This window comes from Mustela nivalis (genome assembly GCF_964662115.1).
Source record: "Mustela nivalis genome assembly, chromosome: 16".
NCBI classification, from domain to species: Eukaryota; Metazoa; Chordata; class Mammalia; order Carnivora; family Mustelidae; genus Mustela; species Mustela nivalis.
The window spans coordinates 46,386,981-46,413,848 of record NC_139035.1 but is presented as its reverse complement, the minus strand read 5'-3'; the positions used below and the strand labels follow the sequence as shown (position 1 = coordinate 46,413,848).

Sequence of the window (26,868 nt, the reverse complement as noted above, 5' to 3'; positions counted from 1 at the left end):
AGTTCAATGCTCAAGCTCCATGAGGCAGCACCATGAGAAGTCCTTCTCAGCATTCTAAAACCTTTCAGATGGAATTTGCAAACATTCATAGAGGCCACAGTTAAGAGAGAAGCAGTGTCAGATACCTGGTCATCCCATCCTATCACCCGAATGGCTAAGGAGAAAGGTTGCCTTAAATACAAGGTATCTGGGGCAGAGCTCTAGCCACAGCAGGGTGCTTCTGAATCATCGCCAGCTCTCTGCATCCAGGACCAAGGTTGGTGGCAGGGGTGACCTGCGTCTAGCAGGAAACTTGGAGGTCATGTCCCGAAAACGGTCATTGTATTTACATCCCCATTGCTACCAGAAGTTTTGAAGCGAGTTTTCCCCCACCACAGTTTTACATGAGGAAAGGGACTGTCCTAGAGTCTTCTTACTCCGTTGAAAGGATGCCACATCATTATGGACCTTAGTCATTGAAAGTCCCATACCTGACTTACCCTTTGGTCCATGAAGAGTCAGTTTCAAATGCATGTCTGGAGCTCATGTTTGTTCGTTAGCTGTCTTTACATTTTTCCCTCCTGCCATGTCATTGGCAGCCCGATTTCATCTTAGCAGAATGCTGCCAGAGTGGAGCCCCAGAGAGGTTCATCCCCGGCTCAATTCTGGGCAGAAGAGAATAAAAAATGCTTTTTAAAAATCTCCATAGGAATAATTGCTTCATTCAGATTCTTCAGAGTAGAACATCTTTGAAACAAACTTTTTATTATTTTTTTTTAAATTACTCAGTCTTTCACAGCATAACTACTGAGTTAATCCTTTTCCAATAAGAGTAGGAAAAAGAAAAAAAAGATAAGGTAAATGAGGGAAATGGAAGATACCATGTTGCTTCGTATGTTTAAGGACACTGTATCTGTAGTTGTTCAAAATTTCAGAATTTAAATAATATATCAACTGATTGGCTAAATAATGTCAATCAATATGCCTGCCACTAGTGATCTATTACATATAGGTTTTCTCTGGGATATAGTTCTTCTGTAACAATCTCTAAGTGATTTTTACTTAAAGAAATATATTCCAGAAAAAGTATAACTGAAGAAAGGATTCTGATTGGGCAGAAGTTCAACTAATGTCATAATTTCTATACATTATTAATTAACTTTTCTGCTTGTCGCAGCTCTAAACTTTTGCTATTTAACTTTATTATGCTCATTTATCATATATATTTCTCCAAGAAATTTTTTTTTTCATGTGTCAAACTTGTTTACTAATTTAAATAAAAACATATGACTCCCATTACACAGATAATTCTAAATCTAGTTTGAAAATCAAATCAATCAAGAAGTATCTGTCAGGAGACTATGCACCTACCTATCTTACTACACCAAAAGTAAGGCTGTCCTCTTACCAGAATATATGGACAATGAGCAATCAACCACCAACACAGTGGATGTACTAATATTTGGGGAAATGCTGGAAAACTATTTGTTAAAAAACAAATTTCTCTAGACATTATCTTGCCCTTGCAAGAGACTTGCAGATCCAGATGAGAGAAGTTTAGAAAAGGGGTCTTATTTAGTCCAGAAAATCTTCAGAGTATGATACAGTTCTGAGCTAACCAGATACTAAAGAACCTTCATAAGAACAAGCAGGCTTGGAAACCACACAGCCTCATTTTGAATTAACTTGCTTTTGTCAAACGTGTGGAATTAATGATCAAGTACCAGGCATTTCTGTAATGTACCCAATGCCAAATGACTACTGACATTTTACTTCCTACTATAATGACTTCTTGATTCAAGGCAGGTGGGAGGCATAAAGAATATTGTGAGCTGTAAAAGAAATTGTACTCCAATGACCACATCTCTAAAGATAAATCTTGTTTTTTAACATGAGAAACTCACTGAATCCAACAAATGCTGATTAGAGCAAAGATAGTGTGAGTAAAACTGGGGCAGGAACCCTCTAACTACATTAGGAAGACATGAAAGAATTAGTCATTCTAAGAGAAGAATCATTTTCCCACTAGTTCCACTGTTATGGATGATATTTTTGTGAGCCTGGGCCACCTTCTCCAGCGAATACTGAGAACCTATTACAGGTTTCAACCAACCAATTTCCATTCCAGCTTGAAGGGCCGCTGCAAATTGCCTAAACTCCTCCTTGGTTGATGAATACAGAGCAACTCCAATTATACTAGATTCCTTTGCCATGGTGTCCTGTGGGTTTATTTCAATAGGACCTCTGCTGCCAACAACTATTACTCGTCCTCCATATGACAGAAGATTCAAATCATTACTAAGATTTACATTAGCTAACATTTCAATGATCACATCAATTCCTTTTTCACCAACAGATTTCTTAATTTTTTCAATATAATTAGGTTCTCTGTGATTGAACACTTCATGGGCTCCATTTTGCAAAACAATGTTTTGCCCTTCCTCAGTACCAGCTGTGCCCAAAACCTTTAAGCCATAAGCTCTGGCAATTTGGCATGCTGCTAGTCCAACTCCTCCACTAGCCCCATGAACCAGAACACTTTCTCCAGCTTTCCCATGGGCACTGTGGAGCAGGGCTCGGTAAGCAGTAAAATAGGGAATACCAATGGCAGCTCCGTGCTTCAAGTCCAGTTTTCCTGGTAGTGTGTAAAGGGTGTGATCGTCTGCGAGAGCATACTCGGCATAGCCCTCCGAGATGGTGCTAGTAGTGAAAACCCTGTCACCTTTCTTGAAAGTGGATACATTATCTCCAACGGCTTCTACTATGCCAGCCACATCGGAACCAGGAGTATAGGGTAAGAGCGGTTTTCTACTGTAAGTACCAGAACGAATGTATGTTTCCACTGGGTTTATACCACATGCGTGGACTTTGATTAGAACCTGATGGTCTTTTGGAATTGGTACTGCAATATCCGACTGGAGTTTCAGCACTTCTGGTCCACCAAATTAAAAAACTCGAATCGCTCTCAACAACTTCTGTCCAGTCGCCATGGTGATCCGGTTCTAGAGTGGGGACGCAAAACCTGCGAAGGCTAGCTCAGATTCCACGGAAAAGGGGCTCCAAGAAATTTTTAAATGTGCCAATACATTTATAGAAAAATTTTCAACTAATTTTGGAATAAATAAATCATTCATGAAATACAATGAATGATTGTATTGTAGCTGCATGATCCTGGATAAATTAAAATTTGTTTTCACTGTCCCCAGTTCCTGTTCACACACATAGAACTACCTAGGGTGACCTGATACCCTATGGAGCTAAAAGCCACCACTGCATTCTAGATGAGGACTGGGTGGCTGTGAAGAGTCATGGGTGACCAGCTATGATGCACAGGTGTTCACACTACTTCCCAAGAGCTAAAGAACTGTTTGCCAGAAGTAACATGTCAGAGCTGTCAAACACCAAAGTAACCTTGTCATAGACCAATGTCACCACTGATACCATTTAAAAAATCTCTACTGCTCTCAATAAATTAACTGAATCTCACTGTACTTTCTTGCTTTGATATTGTTGATTAACCTGTGAGGAATCCAAAATGCCACAATCAGTGGAGAAGCATATTTCTGGTTAGGTGGACCAAGTTATAACCAGAGCTAAATGAACTCGATGCTGCTGTAGACGGGATAATTGTCAGTAATAAATGAACTCTACAGGCACACAGTTTCCTTGGAAATCAATTCATGAAAGAAATGAAACACGTAAATAATTAGACAAAAGTCAATATAGTGCCCAAACATTTCATCTTCAATTAATACTATAGAGTCTAGCTTCCCTTCAGAACAAAGAATTAATTAAGTTTCCTTAAAAGACACTGCATGTCAACAAAAGTACAAATAAACAAGAAATGAAAACAGAACTGGAATGAATTTGTAACATATGAAGTGTGTGTATGTGTGTGTGTGTGTGTGTGTGTGAATGTAAGTGTAGTTAAAATATGTTGAAGAAGGAAGAAAGATCAGTGACCTTCCTGCTTTTCTTTTAGAAAAAAATATAGTTAGGGAGTTCTGAAGATACTGAACTTAAGAAATATATTGATTGAATGAACTAATAAAACTTCCAGCTATAGGAAATGTGATTTTTAGAAATTGCTCAACAGGAAAATAACACACAGGTAAATACTTGCAAAAAATAGAGAGAGTCAATCTTGAGGATTTGTAATCATGGGATTTTTCCATGAAGACTTTGAGCTGCTGATAGGAGGCTTGTATTAGCCATAAAGTAAAACAAGTAAGTACTTGTATTAAAACTTGAGAGAAAAATCACTTTTTCTTATAGCCTAGTAAATTGCAATCAATACTCTGCTTGCCTCGTAGTCGAGATATTTTTATCAATTTATCTGCAAATTACCAAAGAAATATCATGCAGAGGTAATTATGTGCTGTCCCCACTTTTTGAAAAGTCATGTTTTGCCAAATAGTGCTTGGATATATCTATGGGCCCAGTACAAATTCACAGGGAATCTGGAGAAACTGCAGAAGGAAATGTGTCCTACTTTACAATTTCATTTCCAAGTTCTGTAGAGTTAACCACCTTACTGCTAGTTATAAAACAGTTATGTGCATCTATTGGCCTGACTTTTATTATTTTATCAATATCTCTGTGTAGAGGCCTATATTTAAAAGACACACTATTTTACCTTTATTGGCTAAAATCTTTCCTCTTTTTTCTGTTGTTAATTATAAATATTGTCCTTTGGATCTGTATGTTTTTGTAGTTTATTAGCAAGCCAGAAGATAATATCAAATTGGGTAACATTTATTGAGCATTTGCCATATGCCAGGCACTATTTAAAGGACTTTACATGAATTAGCTTATTTAAGCTGCACAACTATTGGAAGTAGATATTTTGTTACCTCCTCCATTTTACCAATGGGAAGAAAATAAGGCATAAAGATGTTGAGGCATGCCGTTGGTTCTAGGCGGGGCAAGGAAAAGAGCAAGGCTTTAAATTCATAGTTCTCTCTGAAGCCTAATGTCTGACTACAATGCCATATTCCCTCCATTATAAACTAGCCAAATAGAAGAAGAAAAGCCTTTCCTGTAAACAGCTGCCCTTTCAGGCAAAATCACCAGCAGCTTACAAAGGGTGATATTATTTAACATTAAATAAGTAAAAATTACAATGTTTTAAGTAGCTTAGGGAAAATGTGTACAAAATTTTGTACATATACAATATGCCAAGATAAGGTGAAAACTTCACTTATGGTGTGCACATAGAGTATTAATTTAAAACATAACAAATACATCAAAAACTTAACATATGAGGGGTTTATTGTTCCTTTGACATGATGGCTCAAGGGGAGGGGGAGGATGACTTAATCACAGGCAAACTATTGTTTTATAAAGGCTGAAAAATTATTTGTTTTCATGCTATGGCATATAACAATTTTTTTTAAGATTTTATTTATTTATTTATTTGACAGAGAGAAATTACAAGTACACTGAGAGGCAGGCAGAGAGAGAGAGAAGGAAGCAGGCTCCCTGCTGAGCAGAGAGCCCGATGCGGGACTCGATCCCAGGACCCTGAGATCATGACCTGAGCTGAAGGCAGCGGCTTAACCCACTGAGCAACCCAGGCGCCCCCATATAACAACTTTTAAATGAAAATGCCTTATGTTTAATATTATGTTTGAAAATTTTCTGTACAACCTTTAAGGACTATTGTGGTTTGCAAGTATTGGAGAACCAAGGGTGAGAGCACCTCTCTGTGGTGGGAAATTATTGCAGTTTTGAAGAGAAAAATTGCCATGTCCTAGTCATCACTGACTTTTTCAGAAGCTAACATTTTTGTGTGTATATGTGTGGATTTTCTGAGCTGTTTGTTTTTCTCCTGATTCCTGAATTCTATCATCTTTTTTTTTCTATTAATTATTGCTAACAGAGAAAGATTAGTAATATTTAGGGTCTTATGTCTTGATTTTTCAGAGAAAAAAAAAACATGATGCATTTCTGGATGTTGGGGAAAATTAAAGATTGATTAGTGACACCATATTTGCTCCTTCTGTATTTCTAACAAGAAAGTATTCATTTCCAGAATCCAAAAGAAATATTTCAGTGTGGGTTCAACCAATGAGGTGAAACCACTAAGAGATTATATACCATCTTTTCTCCCTGACTGCCTGTCTTGTGGACTCTTAGCTCCAATATGAGACATAAAGAACCAGTCTTACCCAGACAATCCCATAAAGTCAAACCCCTAGGATCTGTGTCTGATAGTGGAGCTGGGGAGTTGCAAAATAGGCAGTGAGGGAAAGAAGGTGTATATAAAGTATGGCAACAACAATCAGGAACCCATAAACAAAGGATGGAGGCCATAAGAACAGTCTAACCCTATGTCAATTCCTAGAGCCTCTGACCTTAGTTGTGTGGTTGTCCTGCAGAAGCCAAGGCCATTCAACATGGAAATAAATTCCCTCATTGGCCCAAGAGTAGAAGTTGAAGGAAGATCCAGTGGGAGCTGGAGCAGCTAGAGACCTGGCCAACAGATGAATGACGATGCGTGTAAGATACAGAATGGCTGCTGCCTCATCTCCCCCTTCTAATTTCCCATAAGACATTCTGCTGTGTTTCACCATATCCAGAAACACACAGAAAATTCTGGAAAATGTAGTTAAGCTTAGCCAAGTGGACACATCACAAAGCTACCACAGTATACCCCTTGTCAGCTCAGTTCATATACATATCTCTCAAACTACACTGATCTCCAAAATGGAAACCGGCAAAATCATGCTTCCACCTAAAATGGTACAACTGTCCCTAATACAATTAAAAGCAGATTAACCCTTTCCACAAAAAGGATACAAAGTTCCTTTTCTGTCTCTTGGTGATATCACTTTTCTAGTTCCTCACTCATCCCCCCCTCACTGATATTCTATAACTTAAATAGGGAGATGTGAAATTAACTACTATTAACGCAACTTATTTTATACTAGTAGAGGATCAGAAAAGGGAGAAAACAAAAAAATTGTGTGATATGTGCATGTATACATAAAAAATTTCATATCAAAATAAGGGAAAAGCATAGTTTTTATTACAGCCCATGATTCTCCAAGTGATCACATGATCCTAGCTGGTATGTATAACAATTAATATCAATATTAACATTAATATTAATTAGCATTAATATCCCATGCAGGCATTTCTATTGGTCATAGTTTCTTGCCTGGTAAGGTTACCCAACATTTCATTCCTAAAGGATCTGGGCCATTAGATGTCCAGCCTGAACTGGGTTAAGATAGTCTTGCACTGACTTGAATGATAGGACCTGAGACTATCAGGGGCACTTGAGAATCTCCTGCATTCTATGCATACAGTCCATTGTCCGCATTGTTGAGTCAACCTAATTTTGCCTTGATAAAAAAAATCACTCCAATTAGCGCAAAAACCTTATTCTTTTTCTGTTAATTCAGGAGACTAATCTGACCAGGTCAAAGTCTCCACTTCTAGTTCAATCTCATCATTGTCATGTTACTTGTCAGAAGCATTACTCTCTTTGGAACTCAAATCTTGAGACCCACAGGACTCAAAGTCATCAAAACGAGAAGCAAACATATTTGTGGATTACGTGCAATAATGATGGAGAAGCCCTCCTCCATTTTTCTCCCTTGATTTCCTTGCCCATGAACTCTATGGAAGAAATCTCACTACACATAAAAGCTGAGCATATAAAGCATCCTGAAGATACCACCCAGAACCCTGAAAGGTATTGCTGACATCATAGATAAGGCTTCAGAAGGCCATTCCACCATTCTTTCAGTTGTTCTATAAGGAAAATCAAGATTACACTTGTTAACTCCTTGAGAATGGACCCAGTGCCATGTTTCATTTGCTCTGCAATAAATCCCTTGGTCAAGAATGATGCTGTGGGGAAGAGCATTATAACAGATAAGGCATTCTATATTATGCAGAAGGTAATCTTGTGGCAGATTGGACACTCAGCAATGCCTGCAACTAGTATGCTTTGGTGACTGGAAGTTCATACTGCTAAGCCCATGCAAACCTACATCTCTCTCTCTCAACATAACCACTGTAATGAAAATTATGGTCAAGGACAGGAGGGTTAGGAGAAGAGGTTGTCCATAACACATGTATTCCTATCAAGGTGAGTATTAAAATCTTCTTTTATTGAAGTTATGCATTGGTGAGTCTTTGCTTGAGACACAAATATGTTCAGAATATGTTTCTGATCGAAGAGGTTTCTCCACATGATTCCGTATGTCACCAGTTTTTCAGTCTCATTCCTTTTAAGACCTCAATCATCCAGCCAAAAGCTGGCCATGCCCATGTATCAATATGGACTTATACTTCTGGCTATTTCTCTTTCCAAACAAAATGAATATCAAATACACTTTTCAAGTTCTCCGCCTGAGAAGATTCACTTCACTGTCCTACAGGGCTACCCCGAAGTGGGGATATAGTGCTGCACTGTCCTCTTTTGAGAGGTACCTGAATATGGTGCAGGACCATGGATTAAATAAATCCGAGTCTTCTTTGTTGTTGTTGCTGGGGTTTTGTTTGTTTGTTTGCTTGTTTTTCATTCAACTAACTGAAGGAAACTTCCTATGAGATGCTAGATGTTCACTGGGAACCAGAAGCTAATATAGCAGGAGTAGAGACCATGCATGGGCACTTGAGCCATTTCCTTGCGCATCTTACTTGTGCTTCCAGGGCCCCATGTCATACAGACTACTTCCATTTGATGATGGAGTGATTCCAGCATTGCCAGTTTTAGGCCTTAGTGGGTCAGACAATGCCCAATTCATAATAGGCAGATCATATTGTATGGTAACTTGGTGGTTCCCGGTCAACTTTTCAGTCTCTCCTAAAGGCCAGTGGCAGGCCAAGAGCTGCTTCTCAAGAGACTAGTTATCCACAAGGCATTGCTCCAAATTCTAATGGTTTATACAGTGAATGACCCGTATTGGTCTGTGCAAGACCCCTATCAGCATCTCTACCTGCCCCAACACTTCATGTGCCATCAGATGTGCTGGGCCACATGGTCTGGGGTCAAAGCAAATTATTACACAGCAGCCTGGAACCATTGCAGAGATTCCTTTTAGTCAGGGCCTGACTCAAAACTGCAGCTTATTGATTTACTTGGTAAACGGGTTGGAGTAGAACACCCAAATTCCATTAACTCCCGTGGTCTTTGGGGGTCGTTGAAATGATTTCCTGGAGACATACAAATTTAATATCATAAGTCACTCCAATTCCAGCATAATAATCAGAAGCTCAAATCAGATTTGGAGACATTTATAAGGATACATTATTGGGGAATTTTAAAATGTTCATTTGTCATTCTTTAAAGATTCCACCGTTCCTAATTCAAAAATAAAATGTATTTCAATCAGGGCTTCCATTTGTGGTTCATGTGGTAACATATGCTTCTGCTTCTATTTATGTGATAATTTCTTTGGCTATAATTTGTAGAAAATATTGATGTAATAAGTTCACGAGTTCTGGTAAAATTAGTTCATGCTGATTTCTAGAGCTGAAATATTAAGATAGAACAAAAAAGCTGTAAAAGAGAATCCATAAGATGTGGTTCTGCTTTGGAAATATAAATGATGGAAAAAATTGAAAAGAATATTGATGATTTATGATGATGATAAAAAAAAAGAACCCCTCTCAAGAAAGACTATTTCTTGAAAAGTTTGTAAAATTTCCTTTCTGGTGAATTTAGAAGGAAAGGAAGGGAAGGGAAAGAGAAACGCAAAGAAAAGAAGAGAAAAGAAAAGAAGACAGGATGGGAGGGAGAGAGGAAGGAATAAGTTAATGAGGAAGAAAAGGAAGAAGGAAAAGTAGAGATTCTCAGCACCAGAAATATACCACATAGAACAAAAAAGACAAAAGAGAGAGATGTATTGAGATTTTCTTCAGTGTTATTTTTAAAATTCATGTTTACAATTCAGAAATCACAAATGTTTATATTTATCATTAATATTGAATAGTAAGGTAAAACCTGATTTTTGAGCAGATGATTTCTACTATAGAAAATAAAAAATATAATCTCTGCTCCACTTCTTGTTTGCCTCCATCTGTTTCCAACCTGCATCATTTGGCTTCCTTCTCTGCTGCATGTACACAAATTAAGCAGAAGGTTTATTCAACATGCTGTTTATTCAAGTTAACACCTTGTTAAGATACAGTAAATTCACTAATTTATTTGCTATATTTAAGACTAATACCTTATTGTACACCAGGCTTTATCCCATGTTTTTAAACCAAGTGCTGATGCAAACCTCTGAGTTACCAATGGAACTGTTAAAAACTCCTCCTCCTTTTGTTCAAGTGCCAATTCCCATTTCTCCCTGCTGTGACTTTTACTGCTTTTTCATGTGGAGACTACGCAGTGCCTTATCCTGCAGGAAGCCCTCCTTAGTCATTCACGTTAGTGAGCGGTCTCCTTGTAGGAGTACAGATGATTAACTGCAGGTCCTCCCGCTGTTCTCAGTCAGCAACCTGCTCTTTAACTGGTTCAAACAGATGTTTCTCTTTCAGAGCTTTAAGAACTATAATTGGGTAGAAAAATAGCATGTTTCACTTAATTCAATTTACTGCTTGCATTCGTTTGTTAGAGAATTCATTTAGAATCCACATAAATATGTCATTTTGAACAAAGGAAGGGACTATGAGTTATATGATGCTGTCCCTATGCCAGTGAATTGTGTTGCATGGTAGGTGACACTAATACTCAGAGAATTCTATCTGAACTGATGCCAGACTTGTTTAGTGACAAAGGTCTTGACAGAGTCTAAAGTTATCTGAGGCCAGGTAACTTGTCTTCTTTCTTTATTTTTTTAAGATTTTATTTATTTGAGAGAGCTAGAGAGAGCACGGGGCGGGGAGGATGGTAGCAGCAGAGGGAGAGGGAAAAGCAGATTCTGAGCTGAGCAGAGAGCCCGAAGTGGGGCTTGATCCCAGGACCCCAGGATCATGAGCTGAGCTGAAGGCAGATGCTCAACTGACTGAGGCACCCAGGCTCCCAGTCAGGTAACTTTTCTATCTGGATTACTGTTATTTATCTATTTTGTGGCCTATAACATTAAATGTCCAAAAAATTTTAAGTAAATGTAATATTTAAATATATGCTCTACATATTTATAAATATTAAATATATTATAATATTTATATAGCTATATGATATAATATACAAGACAGTAATTAAAAGAAAACATAAAAATATAATTGCGTGATTATTTCTTTGTATTTTAATGGACACTAAAACCAATATAAATGGATATATAGGAAAAACCCAGCATATTTTAACTATTTATTAATTTATGTGAGAGGACCCAAAGAAATTATAAGCTTGAGAAATGGAGTAATTTGAAAATGTGATATGTGATTTTGAAATTTATATTGACAGACAAGAGTGGATGAACAAAATGTAAGTCTCCATTCAGTTGATCACTTCGTATTTCATATTTGTTATTTGTTATATAATATTTTAACATCTGTCTGAATTTGAACCAATATGGCACGTTAATATTTCAGAATCCTATTTAATTGTACTTAGGGTTAAATGATCATTTTGAACAGTAAAACCCAACAAGAATTTCTTCTGGATACTTCTTTTGTTAGACACATATTATTCAAGATCAGTTATTGTGGTTTATATACTTTTAATATGGAGTAGAAGACTGTATTACAACTTGTATTTTGTTTTAGAACATGTTAGGAAACGTGGAGCCATAATTTTGGAGTTGGGCCTGGATCTAACATCCAATGCTTTAATAGTTTAATAATTTACTATTAGGGTTTTACTATATATAGTTGTTATGCTTCTAAACATTTTCTCTGCAGTATTTCTGGGATAATTTACACTAAAATTAGTTTTTAAAAAGCTCATAAAATATGAGACTTAACTATACATCCAGGGAATCACTCAATTTTAATTTGCTTCACCATTGCCTGGTACATATCAACAGAGTCATCTTTCTTACTGAATGAAAGATATCTTTTACATAATTTTCTTTTTTAATAAACACCTTGTCATATAGATGAGACGGTTTGTAGGGCATACTAAAGAGCTCAGAACACATGGGAAAGCTATTTTCTATCTCTTAATAAAGTCATTTAAAAATTTTTCATTGGACCAACGAAAGCCACATAGTGACAGCTTAAATAATTATAAATATTAATCTTCATGCAAGTTATATCATCTTCCAAACTTAGCAAGTAGGAAAGGGCTTTCCTAAAAGACTTAATCAGAAATGTGACATGTAAATTTTTTTCATAGAAAACTATCATGAAGCCCACCAACGAAATACTAAAAAATAAGATTACTTTTTTTCAAAAAATTAATTTGTCAGAATCATAACCTCTGTCATATTTCTGATCCTCTAAAGATTATAGTCATCATTTCGTCACTCTATTTCAGGTACCTACAATCTGTTTCCATAAGTTCCAAAGACATTCTCAGTTCTGTTATGGACAGGTTTTTTCTATTCATACCTTCTTTTTTATCTCTCAATGTATGTTCCATTTCACAAATTTATTATAGTATCTTGGTCCATCTATCTATTGCCTCTATAAACTCTCTACATTATCCAAGAATTACAACAGTTTTTGGAAGGCAAATCACTCTGTTACTTTCCTCTCTTATTGATAAGGACTGTCATTTGGAGGCAAATTATATCTCCTTTCCCCCTTTTATTACCCCAATAATTTACTCTATATGCATTCAGATTAAAGAATAAAAGAAAACCTTTAAGGAAAAGAAAATCCACAATGTAACAACATAAAAGCCAACCTAGATTCTTAGACTAGAAAAGATTATTTCCCCTAATGCAGAAGGTCCTTATGTGTTATTTCTTATGTTTTAGTCTTTGCTTGTATAATTCTAGCAGTGGGCATAGCAAAACTTTATTTTTATTAATAAAGTTCTTTTTATTGATGGGAAGTTTTAAAATTTAAAATTTCCACCTAATATTTGTTCATTTTTTCATATAGATCATGAGCAAAGTGCAAATGTAATACAGCTGGCTTCATCTAGTCTTTGACCTCATCTAGAGCCTGAACAGAGACCACTTCCCTGGATTTATGTGTTTTGTATTCCAGATGACTTAACAGCAAATAGACATGTAAAAACAGCTACATCGATTCTTTTTGTAAAATTTCATAAAGATAATAAAATACTTTCTTCATAACTGCACTCATACTTTGAAATAAGAACCTGAGCACACAATGAATTACAAATCTTCTCATCCTCCTCACTAAGGATAGAGTGTTACTCTTCACCCATGTGCCAGAAATGATAACTCCAGTCTGATCTGGACTCTACAGTGTCCCCTGTGTAGGTCTTGCCCAATTCAACATGACATATAAATTCATTTGCTTCTTTTTAACCAAGTGTGCTAGTCTATGGCTTTTGCACTTATTAAAGTGCCATCTTTTACAGTGAGCTTTGGGTCTTTAAGAAATAACTGCCTTCCTCCAATGTACCTGGCTACATGCTGACTGTGAATGATAGGGCAATCCATCTGCCTGAGCTTTTGATGCTGTGAAGATGGAAGGGAGATTAGTGCGTGAGGATCAGAGATATCAAAGCTCTTTTGGAAGGCAAATCCAATCATGCTTAGCATTTGAATTCAAAAAGTATAATGGGGGTGCCTGGGTGGTACAGCTCTTGGTTTGAGCTCAGGTTGTGATCTCAAGGTCACAAGATCAAGCCCCACCTCAGGCTTTGCAGTCAACTAGGAGTCTGCTTAAGATTCTTTCTCATCCTCTCCCTCTGCCCCTCCTGCTCATGCTCTTCCTCTCTAGAATAAATAAATAACTCTTTAAAAGAAAAAAAAAAAGTTCAACAGTCTCCAGCATTGGGGCAATGCCTGTGTGATAATAACGAGCCCCAAGTGTCATTAGCTGAGGAAATTATGGTGGTAGAGTTTTCCAGACTGGACAAATCACTAGAAGGTCTCTAGCCGTTAAAGATAGCAGTTGGTATCTTGGTTGGAAGATATGTGGGATGGTACAAATACAGTTGAATTTTAAACATTTTCATATATACACCATACTGCGTACTTTCTAATCAAAACATCAACAATCATTTTGAAGTATCTGAATTTATATAAACTAAGAGTATAAAACTAAAACAAAACAAAACAAAACAAAAACAAAAATTTACTTCTAAGAAACAGAAGCTGAGATTTTATCTAAAATATCGTGAGAATATCAGTCCATATTCTTTGTTAATGCTTGTATTTGTAAGCACTGGCTGTTTTTTAATCACACGTAATACAGATTACTACTTTGTCTATGGTCTATAATATGTCCAGAAAATCCAAAGGCGTTAAAAAATTAGAACTACTCTAAAGGTACAATATTCCAAGCATGTATTTTATATAATATTACTCAAAAAGACTGCTATAATAAAAATAAAATCAATGAATGAATACTTGACAGAAAACTAAGTCAAATTGATATATGACACTAGGTTGTAGTTGGTTTCTTTTCTTTTTTTTTTTTTTTTTAAGATTTATTTATTTATTTTGAGAGAGAGAGAGAGTGAATGCACACTGGTGGGAGAGGGAGGGAGAAAATCTCTAGCACATTCCCTGCCAAAAACAGAACCTGACTCAGGGCACGATGCAGGGCTCAAACCATGACCCACAAGATCATCACCTGAGCCAAAACCAAGAACTGGATGTTCAACTGACTGAGCCACCCAGGCATCCCTAGGTTGTAGCAGTTTTGAGACAAAACTAAGTTTGACACAAAACTAAGCAGAATGTATATTCAAAGAATTGTTTGATCTTCCTACAATGGTTTCAAATGCATAAGAACAACCACGTGACTTAGTTCTTTTTCCCAGATGAAAGGTGTTGATCTCATGCTTATTTGTTACAGAGAAATCTTTCCAAACAATTCTGCGAACAAGTGTGAAAAATAGGCACAGAAGTTTCTGAAATGATAAAAGGAGATTCTTGATAGTAGCTGTGTCTTGGAAAAGAAAACTCATATTAAAGATTAAGAAGTAGAAAAATTAGCATTCAAGTATTGTCTTCAATTCAGAGAGAAGCTTCACTAAATGAATAATAAACATATGGAACATGTCACCAAGGAGACCAATTAAAAATGTGATAAATCAGAAGTACTGTCATCTTTTCTAGTGGAACAGAAGTAAAGGGAATAAGACAAGAGAACACAGTAAATGTTTTCTTTCATGGAAAAGCTTAGCCATTACTATTTTTCTTAATATGGAATATACAAATTAGTCTCTTTCTTGGAAAGAATTCCTAGCAGCAATCTCACCTTGACATATACATTTTTTTAATTAACATTTTCCCATCAGAATTCTATTCTAAAATACACAGTACTAAAATAGCCACCATTTTCTTTTTTTAATAATGAAATCAAAGTTCAAAGAAGTTAGGTAATATTTCCATTATCATGTAGGTAATAAGTAGCAGAATGTGGCTGGGAACCTCCTCCTTCCTTTTACCTAAGTTTGAGAGAAGTACATGCTCTCCTTGGGACCAAATTTAATTCACAGCCTGGGCCACGGGTACTTCCTCCATAATTAGCCATTGGGGAAGTAAGCAGGAGAGAGTTTGAAGAACATGATATGGTCAGTAGTTTTGTTCTTTAATTTCCCAGCCTTTTTCCTTACCTCTACTAATGACCCTATTCTACCACACTCTATTCTCTAGTTACATTTAAACTGCTTTAGTTGCCTTCCATTATCTTGCACGCTCCCAGACCTCCAGACTTTCTGAGAGGTCCTTCCTTCTGTATTCCTTGTCACAGCATCCTTGCCATCGCATCACACCTGACTTCTACTTTTTCTTTATATATGGCTTTAATTTATGCATTGTTTCCTCTAAGAAGCTTTTTCTGATTCCCCAAACATAGACAAGCATCTTCTCCAGTGTTCCTCCTACAGAAATGTATGTCTCTTTCATTTTATAACTTATCCTGTATTTTTTTTAAGATTTTATTTATTTATTTGACAGACGGAGATCACAGAGAAGCAGGCAGAGAGAGAGGAGGAAGCAGTCTCCCTGCTGAGCAGAGATTTCCCCATGCGGGACTCCATCGCAGGACCCTGGGATCATAACCTGAGCCGAAGGCAGAGGCTTTAACCCACTGAGCCATCCAGGCACCCCAGTATTTTATTTTTTTTTTTAAGATTTTATTTATTTGACAGAGAGAGAGATCACAAGTAGGCAGAGAGGCAGGCAGAGAAAGATGGGGAAGCAGGCTCCCCACCAAGCAGAGAGCCCTAGGTGGGGCTCACTCCCAGGACCCTGAGATCATGACCTGGGCTGAAGGCAGAGGCTTAACCACTGAGCCACACAGGCGGCCCCCTTATCTTGTATTTTAATTGCTTATATAATTAACTTCATTTTCCCCTAGGCTTAAGATCTTTGAGGACAGTCATTGACATTCTTGTTCTGTATGTTATCTCTGGTATCCAACTGAGTATCTGTTGGAATTGATGTTGCATGTTTGATACTTAGTATACATTTGTTAATGACTCCCAGTTTCTCCTTCATAGCCAAGAAAAATCATCTTCTTCAGCGATTTTTCTAAACTCTGTGGCAATTCTTTTGTTCTTTTATTTGTCCAGTACTAAATGGCAAGTGAAACCCAGAATTTTGCCCATAGTCATGTTTCCTCACTCTAACTCCTTTCTCTGGGAAATTTATTCTACATACAACACATAGAAATATGCTAATTTATTTCAAATCAATCAATATCCTATTCTCAGGCTTTTATTTTTATATTTGTCTCATATATTCAGCTTCTACTTATATTTGAGTGTCCCATATGCACCATATGTAAAAATAACTGTATTTTCCCCATAATAAACTTGTCCTCTATTCTCTGTCCTTAAAAGGCACTCATAATTACCTAGTTTCTTAAGCCAGAAGCCCAGGAGGTATATACCAAGTAGCTCTTCTTTTTTTACTTATGTATAATTTTTCTACACCAAAATAGAATTTATTTTCCCCTCCTTGTCAAGTCTGACTGTGTTAGGTTAGTACTTTATCACCTAACAATGATTTCTAATTGAGGAATCTCCACTTTTCACAATGCATTATAAATGAATTTTCCAAAAGTACAATTCTGAATCTGTGGTGCTCTTATTTAAAATTCTTTACCATTTCCCTTTATCTTCAGAACAAAAATTCAAATTCCTCTATATTATAAAATGCCCTTCATGTTCTGGATAAAAATACAGCACTTACTTCCCCAAATTCTTCTTCTACTATATCTATACCCTTACTATGAACTCTAAATATTCTGAATGAATTTATTTTCTAAAAATGAAGCATAGTCTATTTTTCCCCTGGCTAACAATATGGGTCTCAAGATTTGTTTCAAGCAGCACTTCCTTTGAGGTATTTTTTCCATGACCTCAAGAAAATGTGCCCAAGCTGTGACAATGTAGCATTATTTGCAAAATCCTATCATAGCCTGTATCACATGCCATTGGCATTATTGAGATACTTTTCTCTCTCCCCTCATTAGACATTGGCTCATTGAGAGCAGGAAGCCAAGTCTTTTAATTTAGGGCCTCTAGAAATTAATACAATGCCCGGCACTAAGTTTCTTTGTTGTTCTTTTCTTTTTTTAATTTTCTAGTAGGAATTAAATCTCTACCATTAGAATTTTAAGCACCAGTGAAAGGACATTTGAGAGCATAGGTTAAACATATTCTTAATAAATCATTTTTGACTAAGGCTTGCATACTTCAATTTGTTTTTATATTAATTTTAAAACAGCGAAGGATAGTAACCTCTCTCCTTTTATAAATAAGATATTTTTTTCTTAAGAGATGGAATCCTCTATTGTCATGATGTCATCACATCTTCACATGACAATGGGTGTCTTCCCAAATCTACTCCCACTCCAGAGGCAATTGCTGTAGCCCCATTACATTTCTTTTGCATCCTCAGAATCGTTCATTAAAGTCTTTGGAGGAACTAGCATTTCAAACACATGAGAGAGAAACTGAATAACAATAATTCTACAGTTGAAATTTAATAAGCATGTCAGTATGGCCACTAGAAATTATGATTGAGGAAACATGCCAATTCTCTATAACAGGTATTTAGGTGTATATGTATAGATATGTATAGATAGAGAAAAGACATACACACATGTATATATACATAAATACGTGTGAGTTTATGTGTATTTTATATATGTACATATAGATACATACACACCTTATAAAAACATGTGTGTACATATGCATGTATAATATAAATTTATTGCACATAACTGAGTTTAGAAGTACTAATAGTTAAATTCTCTGTGTTTGTATCTCATTCTACATAAAAAAATCATATATCTTATTTCTTTTAGAGAAAAAGCCAAAAATAATTTTATGATAGAGGTATTATTAGAATTCATATATAATTTTATTATTTTCACTGTTTTGGAAGTCATAATTAACTATATTATTTTCAATGCTTTATACATAAACAATTACTTAGCTAGTAGTATAATGAGATTGATGTTCTAAGTAAAGTTATAATAATACTACTGTTAGATCATAAGGAGATATTTATTTTTAAAAATCATACATTTCTTATGATTGTATTTATATGAAAAATTCCTTTTGCTTTTTCCCTTCTGATAGGAAAAGGGATTCTTTTTTTTTTTTTAAAGGAGAAGAATAAAAGAAACAAGATGGGATTGGGAGGGAGACAAACCATAAGTGACTCTTAATCTCACAAAACAAACTGAGGGTTGCTGGGGGGAGGGGGTTTGGGAGAAGAGGGTGGGATTATGGACATTGGGGAGGGTATGTGCTTTGGTGAGTGCTGTGAAGTGTGTAAACCTGGTGATTCACAGACCTGTACCCCTGGGGATAAAAATATATGTTTATAAAAAATAAAAAATTAAAAAAAAAAAAAAAGGAAAAGGGATTCTGAAGTTATATTTTATAGTTCTACATTGATGTCCTCATTTTTTTTTTAAAGATTTATTCATTTATTCCAGAGGGAGATAGAGAAAGTGCACAAGTTCGGAGAGACGCAGAGAGAGAGGGAGACAAGCAGACTCCCCACTGAGTGGGTAGCCCCCTCTCCCCCAATAAGAAACTCTGAGATCATGACCTGGGCCAAAACCAAGAGTCAGACACTTAACCAACTGGGCACCTAGGTGTCTTTCATCTTTTCTTTACCATAATTTCAATAATGACTTCTTTTCATTATTTAAACTTGTTTAGATTCCTTACATAGAAGTATTAGCTACCAGAGGAATTTCATTCAAATATGATTTCAGTTCCCAAGGAAGTCATGGGGGAAAAAATTAGAGAAGAGAAAAATTGTTAATGGATTAACTTCTCTATATTTTATCTATTCTCCAAGATTGTTTTAGGTAGTATGAGAATTAAATTGACCCAAGACAGATTAACAGGAGAAAATCAAATTTAATTATATATGTATGGAGAATCCACATAAACATGAGAGATTCCAAAGATAGTCAGGCAAGATGGGAAGAATGGGAAGAGTAGATTTTGGTAAACAAACGTTTACTGTGCTGTACAGAAACAATGGGACACAGAAAGGAATTTGAATAGACCTTGCTAGGTTCCTTCCAGTCTACCACACCTACTTTATATTATACTGCAGTTATCTATGGTGATAGTTCACTTCCTGAAACAAATCCTTTAAGTAAATTTTTTTAAACAGTTATCAGTGAGGTAAAAAAAGAAAAACTTTTTGAGTCTTCTGTTTCCTAAAAATAATCAGCCTAAAAAAATCCATATGCCAAAGAGATACAATTTGGAGTGCCACATTTTGCTCCCCTGCAACTATAATTATGAAAAAAAAAATGTAGAGGATTCCATTATTATACATCAAACAATAGTCACAGGTAACTATCCTTTAGTTGGCACTACAACACATGTTTCCGTTACCTTGCCCTTAATCACTCTGCATCTCAACCTTGCCCTTGTGGTAGGACTTTTATTGTTGTGTTAAATAGTCAAAAGCATGGGAGTGCCTATGTGGCCCTGTCAGTTAAGCATCTGACTCTTGGTTTCGGCTGAGGTCCTGATCTGAGGGTCATGAGATAGAGCCTTGTGTCAGGCTTCCTGCTCAGTGGGGAGTCTGCTTGAGATTGTCTACCTCTCCCTCCGCTCCTCCCCCACTAAAATAAATAAATAAATCTTTTTTTTTTTTTTAAGTCAGAAGCAGCAATATAACCTGTGAGTGAGTCAGTCTTTATATCCAGATATATATTGATATCTAAACCCATATCATGTCCAAATCTAGATGTTTCAAATACCTATTGAGTATGATAGTTATAAGAGAAATGAAATTGGTGTATTTTCTGATGGATTTTACATCAATATGATGTTCTCACTAGCAAATATTAATTTTCCATATGTTCCAAACTATTGTGTTTGCATGAATGGAATTGTATATATTATAGTACCTTTAAAATAAGGACCTTTAGTAGCCAGGATCTGGGAAAAAGGGACAACTGTAATAAGACATATCCCTATGCCCAATGCATCATTAACTTTCCATTATACATATTTTTTTAAATTAAGGTTTCTTCCATATTATCTTTTGCAGAGATAATGATATATAAGTTTTTTACTTTATTCATAATAAAATAAACAATATAAAATCTTTGTTAATCAAATTGAATAGTCTTTTTTTGTGCACTTAAGTGTTATTATAGCAAAAGCAAAATAGGGGTCATTTCTTTTTCTCTCGATTAGTACATTTATTAAATTCAGACATTTTATGTAGCTGAGAATTTTCTGTTTTTCTATTCTGCTACTCAAAGCTGCACAGCTAAGATTGCAAATGAACACTTCAATTTCAGAAATATTATGAATGTCATTTAGAAGTAGGTTCTGTTCTGGTTACTCTGTTAGAATCCCTTTCCCTGAAGACATGGTTTTTATTATATTTCTTTATATCATAACAAATTGCTAGCATCCTGCAGACAGAAAGTCAAAAGTCAGTTTTAAAGCCGATGTTAAATTGATTTATCATCTTTAGCAGAAACACACAGAAATAAGGAAATTAAAAATCTTATTATCTCCTGCTATGATATTTTCTATTCCTTCAAAAAAATGATGGCATTGGATAATTTCTTTAAAAATAATTTACTTAAAGATAAATAGTATAGGACTATTTAAATCCTGCAATGTTGAATTTTTTACTCTGGTTGTTTAATTTTAACTCTAATTTATTACTTGAATTTGAAGAATGAGCTTTCAATCTTTCGATTCTAGCAGCACAATTTTTATTTCTGACTTACTTTTTTTTATAATAAAGCTTTCTACTTTGAATAAATAAATAAATAAATAAATAAACAAACATTATAATGAAAAGCCTGATTTCAGTGAAAATCTAGTTTCTAGGATCCTAATTAGCCAACTAAAAAAGTAAATATAGCTTTTGTAAATGGTCTTGCTCTAAAATATACTTGATATTTCTTGCTGCTATTCTTCCCTTCTCTGCATGTTTTTGTTCTTATACTTTCTTGGATTATTTTTTCTGCAATTCTTTCAAATGTTGCTTATTTTAATTCAAGATTTAATTTAGGTGACATTTATTGAATTACTGTCAAATAACATCTCAGATACAAGGGAAACAAATATCAAACAAACAGGCTCTATCCTTCAGCATTCACAAAAAATTGAGAACACCAACATTTTTTGAGCACCTAATGTATGCCAGACAGTTCCTGATACATATTACAGACTCAGTCACTCATATTTAAATGACTGGCCTGCAGAGAAGTTGTCTGTATCTATTATTTATTAATGTGAAGGGCTGAGAAACATTAGATGCATGTGTCTTAAATAGTCAGAGCAAAATGTGAGTATATTGGCAATAATACCAAACAGGCTATGCCTATTACACCACATTACTGACATGATGTTACCACCACAGCCTAAGACCATCCAGAGGCTATAACACCACGGGAGCAAAGGGAAAGGAAACTCCTGGGGAGGGGACTAGAGAGGAGGTATACCTGTCCCAGTGCTGCCATCTAGCAGCATAGCTGAGTGTCTGGGTAAATAGTAAATATCATCAATGTGTTTCCATTGGTCATGGATGTAGGTTAACCTTCTCAGGTTCTCTAGGTTGTTTGAACAATGGGTCTTACTAATGAACATTGCTTGGGTTTTTTACCTACCATATCACCCTACAGCAGCAGATATTATAGAAAGATATAATGGACTTTTTAAAAATTTCTATTCAATTAGCCAACATATAGTACATCATTAGTTTCAGATGTGGTGTTCAATAATTCATCAGTTGCATATAACACCCAGTGCTCCTCACATCACGTGCCCACATAATGGACTTTTAACAAAAGCTGTTGAGAGAACTTAGAGAACAATAGTATGCCAAGCAGTTAAAAATGTGGCTCAGAGTCCTAATTACATTAAATTTACATTCCAATTGGACTTACACCACATTTAAATTCACAACAAATGAAGAAACCAGGGCAGAGATACTAGGACATTTTCTGGTATATTCACCTACATCAAACACAATCATAATTACCGGTTTACACAGGTAAATGCAAACCAATTATCTCAACAGCTCTGACACAGCTGACGACAATAAAGTAGTTTCAACTTTTCCTTGTCCCTCTTAGAAAATCTATAGCCTAGACACTTCCCACTTGATCCTGTCAAGGACCTCACTTCAATTAGCAATCTGGGACTACCCTCAACCTGTGATCATCCTCATGATCTAGCATGAGCTGGGTAAAGACCCAGGACTACCTGAAGGGAGAAACATCCCTCATCTGTCACCCACTTACTTGGTCTTCTCTAGGCATTTTGGGACAACTGTGGACCTGTTCCCAATACTCAGAGGTAGAACTAATCACCCTCAGGCTGGGGGACACCATTTGGGCAGTACTGAGGGTAGGATCAGATGCCCTGCTACTGGCTACCAATGACCTCCAACTTGAACTTCTACTGTGTTGCTGTCCCTCTTCCTTATGTGAGAAGTTCCTACCCTTTCCATTGTCAACAACACATCCACTGGTGTGTGGTCTAGATTTGGTCATTTGCACTGCTCTGCTGACGAGGTTATGTCCGGAAATGACATTCCATATGCCCACCAGAGGCAGACAAAGAACACGAGTCTGATTGCGGACAATGGGTTGGCTATTCGGGTCAGTTGGTCATAATAACATGACCACAGACATCAACACTTAGGCTGATGAGAAGCACTCTTTCCCTATCTTACTTCTACCAGCAGCTTAGAGAACAATAGTATGCCAAGTGGTTAAGAATGCCACTCAGAGGGGCGCCTGGGTGGCTCAGTTGGTTGAGCAGCTGCCTTCGGCTCGGGTCATGATTCCAGGGTCCTGGGATCGAGCCCCACATCGGGCTCCCTGCTCAGCGGATAGCCTGCTTCTCTCTCTCCCCCTCTCCCTGCCGCTCTGCTTACTTGTGCTCTCTCTCTAGCTCTCTGTCAAATAAACAAATAAAATATTAAAAAAAAAAAAAAAAAGAATGCCACTCAGAGCCACTCAATGTTCCTTCTTCTACCAGCGGCACCCATTCCAGCTAAGCCAGACTCTTAAATATCTCTTGTAATTTGTAGATGCCCTCTAGGATGTCTCCATGGTCCCAGTTTAACTTCAAATCACCAAAACAAGACACACTATTATTAACTAGTGCCATCCAACCAACAGCACAATGGGCTACTGCCTATCAAGTCGCATTGGTAGAAGTCTCAACTAATACTACAATGCTATTGATTGACGCAATCAAATCAAAGATGCTGTAATTCAGAGCCAATCCCATCACAGTCCACAGCACTACAGAGATAAAACTGTAGCTTTTACTGGGATTATGATAAAGGTAACCCCTACCAACAATGTACACCCTTACAACTATTGTTGTATTGTCTTTTTTTTTCTATTAATTGTAATAATCTCTCTCCTTCTCCAGTGGAACCACCATTTATTGAAGTGTAAAGAAATTACACTAACCAAGTGGTGAAGGGCACTTTACCATATGTCTCCTCCCTGACTCCCAGTTACTATATACAGGAAGGCAGTGTGTACAACGTGATCGGTATACAAACGAGGCAAGTTTTACATAACAGCCAATGGCATCAGGCTCTCTAATAATGCTACTCTGGGTGCCCACAGTGAACAGTCATAGCTCCTGGCAAGTTAACCTCAGGACATGTTAGCCAAGTTACAATGCCTAACCATTTAGTCATGTTATTTTGAATGTCATCCATCGAAGTAATTATACCTCGTTGAGGGAACAGCCCTGTTTAACTCTTGATGATCTATAGCTAGCTGGCCTCCACTCATTAGTAGTTGGCATTAAGCGCAGGCCACACCAGGGAACTGAAAGATGAACTAGAGAGAATCTGTACCCTTTGTATAACAAAACTAAGACAATGTAACCTTTCAGCGCTTTGCCTTAGTGGTACTATGGAACATTACCATAATGGGAAGTTTACTGGTTCCCACCAGGAAGTGCTGACCAGCAATATTAAGGCTTTAGGTTTGCTTTACAAGTTTACCTGCTGATGGAGGAGGTTCATTCCAATAATGAGAAAACGGACAGTCTGGGACAGAGGGAGGCAGTGGAGAAAAATCAAGACAGAAACATCCTTTTAGTAAATATGGACCAATTTTAACAATCAATTGGGTTAATACCCTTATAGTTCTCTCAAGAAGTTAGCACCTCCAGGAGCTGGGGTGGGGTTCAGGAGGAGCTGGATCCCATTAAAGTATGAAGGTTTTCTAGGATCGGCAGGATCTGGGAACCAATGTCCAATAGACCAAGCCAGTGTTACTCATTTTGGTGGGGCATAGACTAAAGTTACTGGGGTAAAATGGAGATTGTCTTCCAGGAAGGACTAGCTGGATCCCTCCTTGGGGACTGTTCCTGCCACAGGGATAGCAGGAACGGAAGGTAGGGTTGCCTCCAAGCAGACACCTGACATCAATTGTAATCTAACCACAGTAAGAATTGTAATTGCTTGACTAATTTACCAAAGATCATTCAGTTTGGGACCTGCATGCCCCTTAGGGTCTAATGTAACTTCTCTTATTATTTTAGAGTAAATGCATAAATGGTTTGAGGTGGTCTATTTGGCCTATGATTAGGAGTATGTTCCCCCTATTGATAATAGTGTTGATTTAGGCCAGGCTTGGTACTGTTTGTCATTAACAGGCAACACTTGATTTGGAGTTTTTCTTTCATGAGTTTCTATTAAATCCAGGACAGCTATGGCTTTTGAATTGCTTTAATATTAGCAATCATTCCTAGGGGAAGAGGACTTCCCTTTGTCAGGAGCTCTCCTGAGAAAGAACTGGATGGATTCAGGACTCAATTCAGCTTTCTCCAGACTGGCAAGCCATCATGCTGAACACTGTCTGTTGCCTGATAAGCCTAACTGCAATAGCTCATGGAGAGGATCTTTGGTCTTGGCTAATGTTTTCCATTGACAGTTGGCTTGGGCCTTTATGAGGCCTAACGCAGGGTGGGCAGCCTTCCAAGATGTAAGAAGTCCACAGGAACAAGATATATGTGGACTGAGCTCCAAAGCTTGCTTTGGTGTCCAGTCCCTTCTTCCAGACAAATTATGGAGATCCTTTGGTCCATTCACCATTTTTTCATCCCCTCTAGGGCAGTCGAGAGCTTAATTGCAGCCGCTATTATGTAAAGCTCACTTCCTGTCAGATACACTCTACATAGCCAGGCAGACCCTTTTATATTTGTTTCCTTATGTTCTATTCTTTACCAAGAGGTTAGACCTGGGGGGGGGGGATATTTTTTCTACTTCAAATGGAAACTGGCCTTTTCTTTCTGATGCTTCCCTTTTGCCTTTTCTGTTTTTCTTTGTAGGTGTTACCTGCAAAACAGAGTAAACTAGCCTTACAACTATCGTGGCAGGACTGTGTGACATTGTCCACTAAAGGACAACAGTTCTTTTCCCCAGGGTTCTCCCCTCTGATCTTCCCCCTGGAGTTTAAGCACCTTCATCCCCTCCAGGGAGCATTATGGTGAGAAGCAGGTATGAGTGAGACCCATTGTGCATCTTGTCGAAGCACCTGTTCAGTAGGATATCCCCCACCTTCCGAGTCCTGAGAGGGGCAGGAATACAAACCTCCTTGCCTTTAGTCACTTTAATTAATTCTTCAAGTGGTTCAACCCAAGAATTGGGTTCTGAATATCACTCCAGGAATGGGATAGCATGGCACCATCCCACAACAACCAATCCCAGTGTGAGAGGTGCAAAGACAAGCCAGTTGTTTACAGATGTGTCTCCCCCAGCTGGGCTTAGGAGACCAGCCTTGGCCTTGCATTTCTGCATTATCTATTACTCATTTACCTATGACCAGGGTCCTGACAAGCTTATTCCCTCAGAGTATTTCAAAACCTCAGCTAGCCACAGGGATCTCACCTGCTGTAGCCCACTTTGGCCTGCTGTCATCTTCTGCCTCTTCTATTCAGACCCACAGGCCTTCCAACATCCAGTATCTGCCTAGTGGGGACTTGGGTGGGCACACCAACCCTGAGCTGGTTGGCAGCTCTGATCCCAAAGGTCAGTTTCAATGGCATAGGTTTACTCAAATGGTGCATGCCACCTGTTGAGCCTGTTAATGACGGCCACCAAGGAAGCACAAGAATGTGGAGTGCAGTAGCACACATAGAGATACCACACCAAACCAGTCCTGAGTTATTCCGAATTCTAAGGCCCAACAACTTAAGGCCATTCAGGATTGTTTTGCCAGTTGATTGATTGGAGGCTGTTCGTTGGAAAAATATGACCACCAGCAACAACAGCACACAGTGAACTTTATTTGTATGACATGTGGACAGTTTTGCATGATTTAGGGTGGGGTGGGGTGGGGTGGGGTGGGAGGAATCTTGTATGAGACCCCACAGAAGCTACAGTTCTGGAGGTC

General features: G+C 37.3%; 1 pseudogene across 1 annotated transcript; it reads right to left on the bottom strand.

The window, feature by feature from the left end:
- Positions 1–1,217: 1,217 nt before the first annotated feature.
- On the bottom strand, positions 1,218–2,969 carry LOC309850537 (quinone oxidoreductase pseudogene; annotated as a pseudogene). Its single transcript has one exon. The product of its transcript is annotated as a quinone oxidoreductase pseudogene (transcript).
- Between the last annotated feature and the right edge of the window lie 23,899 nt (positions 2,970–26,868).